Source organism: Brienomyrus brachyistius, unplaced genomic scaffold (assembly GCF_023856365.1).
Source record: "Brienomyrus brachyistius isolate T26 unplaced genomic scaffold, BBRACH_0.4 scaffold61, whole genome shotgun sequence".
NCBI classification, from domain to species: Eukaryota; Metazoa; Chordata; class Actinopteri; order Osteoglossiformes; family Mormyridae; genus Brienomyrus; species Brienomyrus brachyistius.
Genome location: NW_026042336.1, coordinates 1118967 through 1136189, shown reverse-complemented (window position 1 = coordinate 1136189; position 17223 = coordinate 1118967). Strand labels below are relative to the sequence as shown.

General features: G+C 41.4%; 1 long non-coding RNA gene across 1 annotated transcript in view; it reads left to right on the top strand.

The window, feature by feature from the left end:
• Nucleotides 1-17223, top strand: part of LOC125725108 (uncharacterized) — a 181598-nt gene that overhangs the window by 97943 nt on the left and 66432 nt on the right. The gene's annotated exons all lie outside the window — the stretch shown is intronic.

Sequence of the window (17223 nt, the reverse complement as noted above, 5' to 3'; positions counted from 1 at the left end):
GCGCGCGTCGGAAAATATGTCACGTCAACCATCTCAAAAGCAGACAAAAATATCTGCTGTGTCATATATCTTTAGATGACTCCTCAGATCTCCAGTCCAGTCAAAAGTTTCACTAATTATCTACTTCTTCCCTTGCATGTTTAGTCCTATACTGAACTCCCTGATCGCTACACCTTACTGTTGCTTTAAGTTTAAGATTCGTCCAAATTTTACAGTAACCTACCCACACGTATACTACAGAGAATGTTTTTGCATTAAAGCTCTCAAATATTAAGTTTCGATTCCACAGTTATGGCTTTAGATACCTAGGGATCCTGGTATATCATACTTATACAAGACTAATTATGGTAAATTACTATGTGAAATAAAGAATTATCTCCAAAGATGGGAAATCCTCCCTCTATCCTTATTGGGTAGAGTGGAGAGCATTAGAATGAACATACTGTCACGATCAGGAAATATCTGTAGCGGCGATCGTGCCGGAAACTGGCAAGGCAGGCAAGGTACGGGGAATAAAGGGGATTTATTAAGTGGACGAGGTTTCGGGAAAATTTGACAGGGACTAACAACAATCCACAATGACAGACAAGGGTAACTGGCAAGACCAGGACTTAAAACAGGACAAGACTAAGCAAAGTAATCAGACAAGGCTGGAAACAATCAGGGAAGCACACGCGGGTAATCAGGGGGCACACGAGGAGCCGACGAGCCGGATCATGACACATACTACCTAGGCTTCTCTTTATGTTCCAGTCCCTGCCCATAGGGGTCCCTATATCCACATTCAAAACGCTCAATAAATGGTTATCCAAATTTACCTGGCAAAACAAAAGACCCAGGATTGAACTGAAAAGACTATTAAACCCAAAAGAGAATGAGGGTCTGGACTTACCTAATTTAAAAAATTATTACTTGGCAGCCCAACTTATATCAGTAGTGGTATGGATAACCCAGGACAGGGAGGGTCAGTGGGTGGGAACGGAACAATCTGCCCAAATTTGCCGCTGGACATAGTGTGACGCCCGCTCCGTCCGCTCCTCGTGTCTGCCACGCCCCCTAATTACCCACGTGTGATTCCCTGATTGTGCCCAGTCGTGTCTTGTTTCCTGCTGCCTTGTTCCGTGTATTTAAGTCCCTGTTTTGCATTAACCCCTTGTCTGTCATTGATGTTAGTCAGTGTCTGATGTCTCCTTCCCCAGTTCCCTTAAATAAATCCCCCATTTTCCCTGAGTTCTGGCTACCTCGCTTGTTTCCTGCCTGCTCGCCCGCTTTAACCCCGGAGAGCCAGCGTGACACATAGCAATTATTTTTAATCACGATACATGGAAAGTAAATAAAATCAATAACATTTGGATAGGAAACACTCTGAAAAGTGAGAGAGAGGCTGGGACGCCCTTCATCAAAAATGAAAATTGCACATGATGTTGATTTTCTACCATCTAAATTAGATACAGGGTTTAAGACATGGGGAGAAAAGGGTTTAACCAGTTGGATCAGTTGTGTAATGGAGGAGATCCAATGTCCTTCGAACATCTTAGAAACAAATGTGGCCTCCCAGTGCCCAACTGTTTTAGATACCTACAGTCAACAAATATATTGTTTATATTAACAATTAAAGGATTGGTTAAAAGAACATTATATCATATATTTATAAAATATTACAAAAAGAGTCAACAGTGTTAATAAAGAGAAATGGGAACTAGAGATGAATACTATCATTAACGATGAAGATTGGACTCATTCATGTAAAGAAGGACACAGAATAACAAACAGTCCTACATGGAGGGAATTTGATTGGAAAGTTAAGATGAGATACTTTAAGACTCCCCTTCTCACCTCTACGTTTGGCAACACCTCTAATCAGGGGTTTATTGGAGGGGTTGTGACCTGGTAGGAAACCACACCCACATTTTTTGGGATTGTCCAAAACTGTCAGAGTACTGGCAAAATATACAGGAAGAGATAAAAAAAATGTTTGAACATAAAATTACCACTTGAACCAGCTCGTTTCATACTAGGAATTATGCCACAGAATATAGTGCATGAAAATAAGGTTGTATTACAGAGAGTTCTTCTTGTAATTGCCAGGAGGATGATAACGATCTCCTGGCTAAAACCCCAGCCACCCACGACAGTACAATGGAAAGAAAGAGGAAAGAAAGTGTATAATATGGAATTTATAACTGAAAAATTGTTAACGAGAACAGAGTGTTTTGTGGAAGAAATTTCTCGAAGTCCGATGTTTAAGTGTTTGACAGAACTTTATTATTTGATGAGCTCACAGGAAACAGACACTCAGCAAGCATGCGTCTTGTGTTCTGCTCCCCGAGCAACAAATGCATACATCTTTTATGGCCTAAAATGCGACAGTCATCTGACAAATCAAGGACAAATCGGATTTTTGGACGTTCCAGTTACTTCTGCCTTTCAAGGTCCAGGCAGTTCAAAGAAAGTTTGGCCATTTGGAGATACCAGTTTCTTCTACGTTTTCAAGGTCCACCTATCAGCTTAGAACAAGTCTATCTATTTGGGACTTTTCCTTTTGCTATATTATTCTAGGACTCGTTGTTCTCTTTTTCTACATTTTATGTTATCCAATACCATGTGTTAGGTTGAAGAAACTGTTATTAATCATTTTGTTATCACTCCTGTATGATCAGCAATGAATGTAAATATGTATATATATTATTTTGTTTTCCCCTAGCCTCATACTTTAGATTATATTAATAATAGCATTCCCACCTTAGCAAAACCAGAACTTTCTCTCACCTCCCTATTCTGCATGACTCTTGCGCCTCCCACTGACTATAAATAAAGGAGTCAAGGGGAACCACCCTTTGTAACACATTCTGCTGTAGTTTGCATTGCAGAGAGTGTGGGTACCCTTGCAAGTAAAACTGTAACCTGTGTGTGTCTCATAAATGTGGAGTTGGGGTGGAAACGCCGGGCGCTTTCCCCAACATAGAATTTGGTCCTTTGAGCCGGATCCGAGGAACCCCGAAGACGTCTCCAGTACGCCGAGAGAAGCGACACCGAAAACTGCCGGCAGTCACTCGAAGACGGGTGCAAGAAAGACCTGTGATGTGAATTCGTCATCAGGCCGGTGGTTAGAACTGCGCTCGACGTCTGGTGATGTCTGAAGGACCTCGGTGACGGAACAGAGAGCACACTATACAGGTGAGAGATATGGCACCTAAGTGAGTAGGTGGCCAAGTGAGACATACGGCACCTAAATAAGTAGGTGGCCAAGACATGCATGTGGTTGAGGTTAGCCGAAATTAACCGGGAGAGAAAGTAGGCGTTATTGGAAATATATATATTGATGTATGTGGATGTGTTTTTATAGGTTTTAGATTAACCTACACGATCCACCCTAAAAGCAACAACATACTGGTGACTGAAGGATAAAGGACGGGTTTCATCCCTGAAAACTAACACCGCTGCTCTAATAGTGAGCAGTAGAAGGCCGTGTTGGTGTCCTCCTGAGGTCTCATGCCAGGGACTTGCTTTTAGGATTTTTTATGTTTTGTAGTGTATTCAATAAAAGGTAACAATGGGAAAAAATCTGAGTAAACAAATCAAATTAGAGGGAGATGAGAAGTTTATGGAAGGATATAAACCAGGATCAGGACAAATAAGTAGTCAGAGATGGAGGAAAAAACATGGGTTTGAAGGAAAACTCCATACTCCAGACATATTAAAGTTACAGGGAAACTTAAAACTGGAGATGTTACAGACTACCAATAATAAAAAAGGCCAAGATAGAAAAAAGGAATACGTTTTCTCTGATGCATGGTTAGAACAGAGTAAACTAAGAGATAATAAGAGACAACAGAAAAAGAGAAATAAGGAGAAAAAACTGCAGGTGGCTTTAATCACACTAGACGAAGAAACGGCAGCAAGACCTTCTGCCCCTCCAGCTCCTCCACCGCCCCCACAAATTCCGGTGCCTGGTTCCAGCCACAGATAGACAAGAAGCAGGGGGGGGTGGAACCATCTCGCATGTTAACTCGAGGGTCTGATCCCTCTCTATATCCTGTAAAAGATTTGGCCACAGCTAAAGTACAATGGCATCCAAAAAATAACACAGAACAAGAGGAGGTAGAATGGCAGTGTCCCCTCGTAGAAGTGGCAAACCCAAATCGAGGGCCAAATAATGCAGGACCCGAAACTATGTTAGTATATAGACCCTGGACCGCTGAGGATAGAACAGCGGCTTTAAAAGGAATACCCCCGGTTGAAGAAGGGGTACCCGAGTTTTGGACTGCCATCCTAGAATTACAAAGTAGTTTTCATTTGAACGGCAGGGAAATGTACCGATGCCTAAGACAGTTGTTTACCCATAAATGGGGACGTGTAGCGGGAGACTTCACAGGACATGGTAATAATGATGAAGTCTTAGCACATGACTCGCAGGAACTCATACAAGCATTACGAGACTTGCGAAACAGGGTAGAGACAGCCTTCGTAAGACGTGCAGATTATGGGCGAATAGCGCAGTGCAAACAAAAAGATGGAGAGGAACCTGAGGATTTTATGGATAGGATGCGAGTGGTGTTCAGGGGAAATTCAGGAATTCCTCACGACGAGGAAGATGGAGGAGTGTATCAGCAACAATTAAAACGAGCTTTTGTCGCAGGCCTAAAGCCTGAATTGCGAAAATATCTCGACAAACATTGGGTACATCAGAATACTGGCTCAGTCCAACAAGCCTTAGAATATGCCCAACACGCACAGAAAGCGCAGAAACAGCAAAAGACAGATACAATATTCAGCGCCTCTGACGTGGTAGCGCTAGTGCAAACGAACCCTCGGGGACGCGGGGGATTCAGAGGTAGAGGAAGAGGAAGATTTAGAGGCCGAGGAAGATTTAGAAATAAACAAACAGGAGGGTTTTCACAGGAAACAGAGTGTTGGACATGCGGGAAACCTGGACATTTAAGCAGGGACTGCAGGTCAGGGAAGCGACCATTCAATCCAAACTCCACCGAAAATGACCAATGACCCTCCTCGGAGACCCCTGTTGCTGACACTATCCGAGGTGAAACAGAGGTCATTTTAAGGGAAGAACCGGAGGTTACCTTACAAGACCTCCTGGATGAGGAAATAGATTTGCAAGCAGTATGTCAGCTATTAGCAGAAAGGCAGTGGGGAACTTTGCCAAGTCGGAAATTAATCATAAATGGCAAAGTATACGAATGCCTGTGTGATACTGGAGCCTGTAGGACTGTCCTAACCTCCAGTCCTCCTGAAGTCACATACTCCTCATCTGTCATAAATATAAAAACAGCAGGAGGCCAAACAGACAGTCATCAGCTAACAAACCCAGTTGCAGTAAAAGATAAGGAAACTGGGATTGAATGTCAAGCACAAGTGTTAATAAGCCCTTCTTGCCCTGTCAATCTGTTAGGCCATGACCTTATGGTACAGATGGGCATTAGTGTAGTTGCCACAAACTCTGGCATGAAAGCAATCATAAATGAGGAAGCCTATGTTGTGCAAGGAACCGGAGCACCACAATATTACTGGTCACTGGACCTAGGGGGAACTGCACAGACACGAGAATTGTTGCGAAAAACTAGAGAAAAGCAGTCCCCTAAACAAACCCAGTTCATGCCTGATGATGCCTTACATGTCACTATGTGGTACAAAGGCACCCCAGGACCAGATTATGCCTATGACAAAACGTTTCATGCCCTCCAAGACACTTGTATCACCTTACAACATTTGTATGTTAACTCCACTACTGGCTTTTCTGCTGCCTCAGTCATCTTATCTAATAAACAACAGGCTGTGTTCAGAGGGGAAACACCACATGTATCTCTATCAAAACCACCTCAGATGCAGTGGAGGGATGTAGAGATGTTCTTACGAGATTCCATGCACAGTCACAATGACTACCAACCCGTACCTGGCTCATGTTGGAGCTATGACAAAAAACATAATGTGTGGCGGTTTCCTTTGGGATGGAGAGTTCAAACCACTCTCACCACACACTTGCAGGACCCAACCTGACAAATTTTTCCAACCCTGGAGGAGGGATCATGTCCAGATCTAGATCGCCTCCCGGAAGGGTTGTGGTCGTCCTCCCCCACTGATGTAGGACTGGTAAAGGGGTTCCCACCATACAAAGTAATTGTGAAATCAGAACACCGCCCGGTAGTTAGACAATACCCGTTAAAACCTGAGGCAGAGAAAGGTATAGCCCCTGTAGTGCAGGATATGTTGGCATCAGGAATATTGCGAGAGGCTCCTGAGGCCACTTGCAATACTCCTATCTTCCCTGTCCAGAAGGGACATACAGGGAAATGGCGCATGGTGCAGGATTTAAGACCAGTTAATAACATAGTGCAACACGCAGCACCAGACGTGCCCAACCCACACTTATTGCTCAACTCATTAACCCCTGATAAAAGTTACTTCTCAGTAGTTGATCTCAGTAATGCATTTTTCTCAGTACCATTGCACTCTGATTCTCAACATTTATTTGGTTTCACCTATAAGGGAAAAAAATACACATATACTAGACTCCCTCAAGGGTTTTCAGAAAGTCCACATGTATATACCATGGCCCTTAGATATTCTATGAGTACCTGTAAAATACCATCCCATAGTCAAGTGCTACTGTATGTAGATGATATATTAATTGCTTCAGATACAAAACAGCATTGTAAGGAAGCCACACTGTTGGTGTTACAGCATTTATATGATACAGGACATAAAGCATCAAAACAAAAATTACAATATTGCAGGGAGGAAGTTATATATCTTGGACATAAACTCTCCCAACAAGGTCGATCATTATTAGAAACTAGAAAACAGGCAATACAAGAGGCACCAAAGCCAAAGACTAAACAGCAAATGATGTCCTTCTTAGGACTTTGTAATTATTGCAGAGAATGGCTACCTGATTATGCCGCACTCGTTCAACCTCTGCAAACCTTAATTTATGGGAAAGACATGGCCTTAAAAGATAAAATTCAGTGGACAAAAGAAGGAGAATTGGCATTCACAAACTTAAAAATGATGCTACAAACAAATGTGATACTTGCCTTACCAGATTATCAACAACCATTTACCTTATGTGTTGATGCTAATCAAGGTTATATGAAAGCGGTATTAACACAGCCGTTCGGGACAAAGGAAAGACCTCTAGCATTCTATTCTAAACGATTAGATGCAGTAGCAGCTGGTTTTCCACAATGTTTGCAAGCATGTGCAGCTGCTGCAGAAGCAGTAAAATTATCAGCAGAATTAGTGTTGTGTCACCCACTCACCCTGAAGGTGCCACATTCAGTTTCATTAGTTTTACTGCAGACGCCGCTTCCGTTCCTCACACATGCTAGACATCTGACCTTAGTCTCACTCCTGCTTTCACAGTCAAACATTACTATACAGCGATGTGGTCCTCTTAACCCTAGCACCCTTCTTCCGACAACGGAAGATGGAGAGCCACATTCGTGCAAAGCAGTTGTGGAAGAGCAAACAAAACCCAGAGCAGATATTTTACAGACCCCAATATCAGATTCAATGGTTGTTTATGTAGATGGATCAGCATCAAAAAATGATATGGGAAAAAATAAGGTCGGGTATGCTGTAGTTACGTCCACTGAAGTGTTAGAGGCCAATGCACTCCCACCTGCTTGTTCAGCACAAGCGGCTGAACTCTATGCTGTAATTAGGGCATGCGAGCTATTCAAAAATAAGTCACTTACTATATACACTGATAGTCAATATGTGTTTAGAGCTGTTCATCACCATGCAAGAGTGTGGAAAAATAGAGGTTTTAAAACATCGCAGGGAACGTCTCTAACTCACACAAACTTACTACTTTGATTATTAGATGTTGTACAATTACCGACTCGCCTTGCACTGTGCAAATGTAAAGCACACCAAACCGATGCTTCCACAATAGCTAAAGGAAACAACTTTGCAGATAAAACTGCCAAAGAAGCGGCCCTGAAACAGCCCACCTTATCAGTGGCAGACATTCTTTTCATAGATAGTGATGTGCTGTGTGATGCACAGATTCATGCTCCTAAAACAGAAATACAGAGTTGGATCAAGAGAGGAGCAATACAGCAAGGGAAAGTTTACTATATGAATGACAAGCCCATCCTACCAAAAAACTTATACAAAACAGCTGCCTTAGTGAGCCATGGAAATACTCATGTCTCAACAGGAGGGATGGTACATATTATCCAGCAATACTTTTATGCTATAAATTTTTCTGATTATGCAAAGCAATTTTGTAGAACATGCTTAATTTGCTGTAAACATAATGCACAGGGTAACATGAGACCAAAACGTGGCCAGTTCCCTGTAGCTGAGTACCCGTTTCAAGTTGTACATATGGATTTTATTGAATTATCTTGGTCACAAGGGAAGAAGTACTGTCTAGTCATTATAGACACCTTTTCTAAGTGGGTAGAAATATACCCTGTAAAGCACTGTGATGCAATGACTGTTGCAAAATGTTTGGTAGGCCATTATTTCCCTACTTATGGCATACCTCATATTATAAGATCAGACAATGGGACTCATTTTGTAAATCAGACCATGTCCCTTTGTTCACAAGCATTAGGTTTTACGCTTAAGAATCATTGTGCTTATCACCCTCAGAGTGCAGGCTTAGTGGAGAGAACTAACGGCACTATTAAAACAAGGCTCAGAAAAACAATGGAAGAGACAAAAAGGCCGTGGCCAGAATGTTTGTCTCTAGTAAAATTGTGGATGAGAATAACTCCCATTCCTGCAGGATTAACACCTTTTGAGATAGTGTACGGAAGGCCGTTTCCCCTAGCAACCGAAATGAGTGATATAGGGAAAGCGGACAGAGAAAATACATTGGCTAATTGGATGCGAAAGTTGCTATCATCACAACAAAAACATAGCCCCAGTAGTCTGCCAGTAAATTCTGTTTCTAACCAACAGGATAACTTGCAGCCAGGGGATTGGATCCTGGTCAAGGTCCTGTTGCGGAAGGAGTGGAGCACACCCCGGTGGGACGGTCCTTATCAAGTCCTCCTCACAACACCAACAGCTGTGAAAATAGCAGAACGACCTTCCTGGATACACAAAAGTCACTGTAAACCCATCAAGCCCTTATCAGAGGCCTCAGCGACAGAGTAGCAGTGGAAGTCCGCTACAAAGGCACAGTAACCAATAGGGTGCTGCTGTCTCAACCCGGTGAAGAAAACAACTGAACTGCACTCTATTAGGATGGCTCTGACGGGGTGGGGATGTGGTAAGGTGACTCTAGGGGTCATTCTTGTTGTTGGACTTGTATGGTTGTCCTTGCTCCCACTAGCTCTATTGCAACACCTACGGCGATGGACCCATGATGACTTCCATCTGCGCCCATTGCCTGCTGACCACTCACACCCGTTCATGAAGAACTACTAGTATCGATATGTACATGACACTGTAACAGCAAAAAATGTGACGAATTGCTATGTTTGTTCTGTGATGCCTACTCATAGTGAAGGACCCACTGTATATGGAAAACCCATGAATATGTCCCAGGCCAAATGTGCTGCATCTTTTGCAGGTATAGGGTACCAAAGTATTGTTTCACTTATATTTTCCGTAGATGGAGACTATGTTAATATCACCACTAATGGGTCAGGTAATATAACCGTAAAAACTGTTGTGCAAGATGCCACAGGAATATACCCAGATGACCCTGGGTTCCAAAACGGCACATGTCTCCAAGACTTTTGGGTGGATTTCACCGTAACTAAAACCAATGTATAATTCCCCTTTTCTGTCCTAATATATCAAGACCCAACCGCATATAATCATTCAGTCTGCTACAAACAGAATAATGGCACTAGGTGGATCGGAGGCAATACCACGAATTGTGACACGACCTTCGTTAGCAGCATGTACGGCTCTCCTGTCTCGTTCTTGGGGCCCAGTAATGGAACTTATTGGGTGGACGGAGTGGCTTGGTTATGCGGACCTCGTGCATACTTTGTCCTACCACCGAACTGGTTTGGAGTGTGCGCTCCTATTTTTGTTTCAGATCACACCTTCCTGATAGCACAGGGAAGTAAGGTTTTCATCAGAAGCAGGAGGAAGCGTTCGATATCAATACAACCCCATGACAGTTTGTGGGGAACAGACGTACCCCCTGAACATAAACTGTGGGGAACAGGCAGTAAAGTTGTGCTGTCCCTATTCCCCTGGGCAGGAGTCGGAAAGCTCATGCTGCGAGTAGAAACTCTAAATTATAGACTAGGTCTTTTCATAAATAGTTCGATACTAATTGATCAACAACAAAACGAACAATTGGACATAACCAGACAGATGGTTATCCAGAACCGTATGGCATTAGACCTACTGACAGCTGCACAAGGAGGAGTATGTGTCCTCCTGAATCAAACGTGCTGCACTTACATTCCTGACAACGTGCACTCACCTAATATGACAATTGCCCTTGACCGCCTCCGTGACTTACAAAAAGTGATGACCATGGACAGTCAACCGCAGTCCTCCTGGCTGGACTGGTTTGTTACAGGAACATGGTGGTCCATACTGATGAAAATGTGCCTACCTTTTGTTTTGTTTTTTATTTTGTTTTTCTGTTGTTTTATAACTGTTATACCATGTTTGAAAATGTTTATTAATCAAGCTCTTAATGCTGCTTTTCGGACACACAGTACAATGTTTCTCTCCCTTACTCAGAATATGGAGACAGAGCCTGTTTCCAGCGATAGCGATGAAGAAGACATGTAATTCATAATGACGGCTGAGCCGAAAGCACCCGTGCAGGGCTCGGACCTGAAGTAACGGAATTAGATGTTTTTCTATGATAAACAGGAGGAACGACTCCTGATGGTTTTCTGTACTCCACAGTTAGGATGATGATGATGTGATCTAAATGACAGTTGTACTGGAAATGCTTTTGCAACTTGTACAATACTGATGTTTTTGATTATACTGTCATGATAAACAGGAGGGGCTGTTAGGTTGAAGAAACTGTTATGAATCATTTTGTTATCACTCCTGTATGATCAGCAATGAATGTAAATATGTATATATATTATTTTGTTTTCCCCTAGCCTCATACTTTAGATTATATTAATAATAGCATTCCCACCTTAGCAAAACCAGAACTTTCTCTCACCTCCCTATTCTGCATGACTCTTGCGCCTCCCACTGACTATAAATAAAGGAGTCAAGGGGAACCACCCTTTGTAACACATTCTGTAGTTTGCATTGCAGAGAGTGTGGGTACCCTTGCAAGTAAAACTGTAACCTGTGTGTGTCTCATAAATGTGGAGTTGGGGTGGAAACGCCGGGCGCTTTCCCCAACACCATGCATTCATTTTATAATATCTTCTGCAACAGCTTACTTCTCAGGTCATGCCTTTGCTTTGACCTGGGCCTCTTGCTGAACAAGCAATATATGGCAAACATGTTAGTTCCTCTATAGAAAATAGAAATTTCTTACTTAAGCAGATTTGCATTCTTGTTTGATACATTCAATTAATGACAAGTAAATTACATTGTTTCAACCACTATGTGTAAATCAACAACACATTGTAAACTCAATTGTTAATTACTGATTAGGTAATGCATTTTGCATAATCATCTACATTCCATTATTGATTACTGATTAGCATAATCAAGAATTTTCTATCACAGTTTCTTTATTAAAAGGTTTCCAATCTGTAATTTTCTTTTTTCAACAGAAGTATGGCACTTAGGAAAGGATAGGGTTGAATTGAGACTTCCATGTACAGCACTGTGCAAAAATCTTAGGCAGGCAAAGAAAACGATGTTTAGATTGTCCTCGTGTTGGTGTAAAACTATGATATTATGCCTGTCAAAGTGTGTCAGCTTAGCCATTTCAGAACCTCTGCTAACATCATCCTAGTATTTGCAGCGACCGTCCAGTGCAGCCATGTAGTTTTTGACTTGGCCACTATGACACCTCATACAGCTAGTCAATCTGTCAAAATCATGGAACAGCTGAGGTGCCCCTGAGGAGAAGTTTGGGAACTGAAGCGGTGTTCATCTAGCCATCCGACTAGATATCAGTATCTTTTTAGAAAAGAGAAGAAATTATTACTAGTTTTTATTGTGTTCCTCTTAATTTGCACATGTTCTAATGTTAAATTGTGTTATTTGTTCTAAGCCAAAGTACACTTGCTACCCAGATAAACAGCTTTAAACATTTCTTTGGACTGCCTAAGACTTTTGCACAGTACTGTATATCTTAGAACATAAGAAATTTACAAATGAGAGGAGCCCATTCGGCCCATCAAGCTCGTTTGGGAAGAACTTAACTAATAGCTCAGAGTTGTTAAAATCTTATCCAGCTCTGATTTAACCATCTCTCTCAATATAATATTGGGATCATTTATTCTCTTCAGAGGCCTCCATAGAATAATGCATCCATCCCCTCACTTATGTTTAGACAGACGTATCCTAAGGCACCAGGGCAACAACAGTCAGAATAACAACAGAATCATCAATTTCACAGCTAGTTTTAAAAATTGCTTTAATGCAGAGTGATTACAGAAAAAAAGATAAGCAAATTAGGTAATATTAACAAAATTATTAAAACATGTAGAGTAATAGACATATTTGTCTTTCAGACATATTGTGCTTTTTTAAGGGCAGAAGGGATACATTAAATCAGGATTATATTTTGTTTTTAATGATATATATATATATATTATTTTTAAAAATTTACATCATTATAAATGAGAACTATAAGTGATTGCTAATTACTGTTAACTAATTTCCTGTATGATCTTTCTCTCCTTCAGTGTTAAAAATAATTATATGTCAGGGGGCCAATCAGTGGAGGCACACGGACACATTGGCCGGTTATCCTATTTGTTCAGCGCCAGCCCAACAAGTAGAGTATTCAGAACCATGGACAGTGACCAGTGTTACTGTGACGTCTGGTTCCTTCATTGGCTCTATATAGTTTTCTAGAAATAACTAAATGCCTCTGTTGTACAAATTTCCAGCCATAGACTTGCTTCCTATATGACGAGAAGATTTTATTTTTACTCAGACTAAGAAGCTATAGATAATCAGCTCTGCATGCGATCTCCCCTTTACTGCTCGAGCAGGGCTCATGCACATCAATAAATGTCAAGGCAGCAAGTGCATACAAACAACTTCTCAGGACAGTTATAGGGCCTTCAGGAGGAGTCAAACTGCTGCCTCATCCAGAGATACCATTGTCTAAGACTTGCACTAAACCATTCTAAGCACTTGGGCGTATTTAGTGTCAGAATCCATCCCTGACTTGTCCTGTTCTCTCTTGTTTGTTCCCATTTGGCCAGCACATGTCACTGGCCATCCTATTCTCTCCTCTGTCTTGTAGCTCCTTAGCCCGTAGTGTGTTTGCCTGCTGCTCGGGCTGCCATGTGGCTTAGTTTGACATGTGATCAAAATTTAGAGTAAACTAATACATGATAGCTTGCCTTAAAAAAAGATCAATGGCAGAACAGGGGCTCTGAACACAGTTTGCATTAACCATTTAACCATTAACCAATTAACCATTTCTCTCAATATAAAATTGGGATAATTATTCTCTTCAGAGGCCTCCATAGAATAATGCATCCATCCCCTCACTCATGTGTATAGAGGCATATCCTAAGGCTCCGGCAACATCTTTCAGATCAACAAAAGCATCAACAATTTCACAGCTAGATTCAAAACATACTTTAATGTACAGTGATTGCAGTAAATGATAAATAAATTAGGCAATATTAATTCAATTATTGAAATGTGCAGATTAATAGTCAGAAAAGGTTTTATAATTTTACATCATGATAAATGAGAACTATACGTGATTACTAATTACTGTTACCTAATTTCCTGTCTCGACTTTTCCCCCCTCATTGTTAAAGGTAATTATATGGTAATTATATTTTCTGCACTTGAACCGAATTTCAAAATAAATGACACCTGGGTGACCCAGGTTCGAGTCTCTGCCGGGGTCACATGTGTGTGGAGTTTGCATGTTCTCTCCATGTCGTAGTGGGGTTTTCTCCGGGTACTCCGGTTTCCCCCCCACAGTCCAAAAACATGCTGAGGCTAATTGGAGTTGCTAAATTGCCCCTAGGTGTGCATGTGTGAGTGAATGGTGTGTGAGTGTGCCCTGCAATGGGCTGGCCCCCCATCCTGGGTTGTTCCCTGCCTCGTGCCCATTGCTTCTGGGATAGGCTCCGGACCCCCCACGACCCAGTATGATTAGTGGTTTGGAAAATGGATGGATGGATACACCTGGGTCTATTAAAAGAAGGTGATGCTGCCTGAACCACCAACCAAGGCTGGGAGGAAAGGGAGGAACACTAGTCAAATGAAGGAAGAAAAGGCCACAGTATCTCATGGTCACGAATACAAAAGTCAGGGAGTGTTATGAAGAAGGCACCACACTTAAGACCATTGGTTTTATGCAGTGAATTACACCAGAGAGAGTTTTTGCATTTTAGCTGTGTTATGTAACATTCCTCAGACTTCATTTTAATGTTTTCTTCAACACAACGAAGTCCCACGGTAACAAAAGCGCTGAGGTCTGGATCGTTAATTGCAATGTGGGGAGTGCAGACCAGCTGGGGTGGGGGATCGTGCTCAGTCACGGTAAAAGGCAAACGGGTAAATTGTGAATACGCCCTTAATCTAACTACAGTTTAACGTTGTTCCACATACCAATATCACTACGTATCGGTATCGCAAAACAAAATTTAAAATGTTAAGATTCTGTCATTCTGAAAATCTGAGTATTTAAGACATTATGTTCCATAGCGATTTGTGGAGATAAATACCCTCGGACAGTAGCGTTCATTTCACAATTAAGTCTCTTTAAGTCATTGTTTTTTGTTAAGCAGGATGAATGTGTGATTTTTAATTAATAAACCTTTAAGGGTTATATGCTTATGCTGTTGTATACTGTTCTCGGTGTTCTAATTATAGAATAATATATAGAATAATTATAAAAGAGCTATAATTATTATGATGTTATTATTTAATTGTGTGGGCCGTGTTGCTTGATTACATTTGACTCCTCTGCACGTGGGACGCTGCCGGTTTGAAAGACGCAGCTTCACTTGTTTTCTGCACCAAGGTGGGTTGCCATTCTGCTCCCATTTTATCGGATAATTTATCTTATTGTTTAGTATTTTTTCAAATTTGCATGTATATTAAAATATGTTTGATGAGTAAAGTCAGTATATTGCTTTTAAATAAAGTGATTTTGTTCCGGGCTACTATGTTAATTATGTTTAAATTTTATGCGCAAAGTGTAGTTGACATTTAACTTTTCCGCGTGCGCTTTCCTGCGTTTAAGTACATTATTGCGCTTGCTAGTGAGTAAATTAGTTCATTTCTTTTAAATAAAGTGAACATTGTTGTGGGGTGCTGTGTTGGTTAAATTTAAATTTCATGTGCAAGTCGGCTAGTTTCCTGTGCCGCAAAGTCTAGGTGATATTTCACTTTTCCGCGTGCGCTTTCATGTTGCATTCTACTGCGGATGCGGGTGGTTTCGGTCGGTGCTGCCTACAGCAATGATATTCCACCAGACCAGGAGAGGGCAGATGTATTGCAAGAAACACGAATAAAAGTAGTGAAGCAAGTCCTGTAAAGTTTGTTTGGTGACTAAAATCAGTATATTGCCATTTAGTAAAATTTAAAATTGTTCCAGGCTTCTGTTTTGATTATATCTAAATTTTATGTGAAAGTTAACTAGTTTCCTATGCTATAATGCAATTGTTCATTGCGGAGGTGTCAGTGCAGAACTGTATTCCATGTGCCAGGAGTGACTGACAGCTCCATTGTATTGCCTGTATGTTGTTTTTCCTCATTCAGGTACAGATGAATTGCAAAAGCTGTCAGCTGGAGCAACGCTGAACAGGAGAAGCGGTTTCAGAAAATGGATGAATATCCCCAGAGGTGTGAGTTAACAGTTTTAACCACTGCATCACTGTACCATGTCCATGTATAGGATATGTAGAAGAACCTGTTGCAGTTATCTGGTGTGTGTGTTTTTGACTTTCCCTGCCGGCCCCTGGAGGTTTGGGCTTCCCCTTTGAGTCTGGTGCCTCCCAAGGTTTCTTCCTTCTAGGGAGTTTTTCCTTGCCACTGTCGCCTATGGCTTACTCACTGGGGGCTTTGGGTGGGGATGCTGTAAATTGCTTTCAGACAATGTAATGTTGTGATAACGTGCTATACTTTGTTGTATAATTTTGTATTTACTCACGCAAATAAAAAATAGTTTGATAACAAAAAACACTTGTTTCATTCTTTTTCCCTGCGAACATATCAGTCACTTCCCTCCTGCTCCTGCATTCAAAAATGAAAGTTTGTCCTGCACTGCACTTTATTGCCGTGGGTTCCACAGGAATGCAGACCTCTACTTTGGTGTAATCCTGCTGCTGTTGTAGATGGTCTGCTCGCACGCTTTCACATTGTGCACAAGCAGATTTTTTGTATCTCTGCAGAGAAGCATTCTTTTCTTCTGCCTGGCAAATCCATCATTATAATAGCAATCCACCAAGGTGCAAGCGCATCTAGCTCTTAAAGAAAATGTTTGAAAAAATTAGTTTATAGCATGTTTACACCATAAAAACAGCAGTGACTGAGTACAACCCTTGTGGACCAGGCGCCTGGCTTTGACTATTTTTCTGCCATTAAACTAGCAAACGTGGGTTGGCCATGATGTAAAATAACTTGTGCCTTTAAATTCTTAAAAAAAAGTCCTGTGTGTTGTAAAGTGAGGTATGAAACAGATACCAGGCCGCTTCAGTGAGGGTCAGCGTAAGTTTTATTAATGTGATTTTGCGGTTTAAACTGTTTCATTGGAATCAATCCAACCAGCAGCATGAAGACTGCAAGCCAAAGAAGTGGGACGATGCATGAGAAGAACAACTCAGTCAATCCTCACGTCTCCTCTCTCCTCAGGCGATTGATGGACTCTGAGCATGAGACATGTACAAAAGATGAGGACTCTTCTCCACTATTCAAATGGAAATTGTTCTTAATCTTTTATTTATACCTTTTGCTTATACCGTAAGATTTAGGAACACAATGAAAAAGATCAACTTTAGTACATTTGAAGGTTGAAGTTATTGGAATTTGTTACGGCTGATTTAGTGGAATATGATTTTGGACCAAACTGTCAAAAAAAGTGGAATGAAAATGCAGTTTAATGGTTGAATCCGTGGCGTGCCTAACTTGTTATAAATTGCACACTCA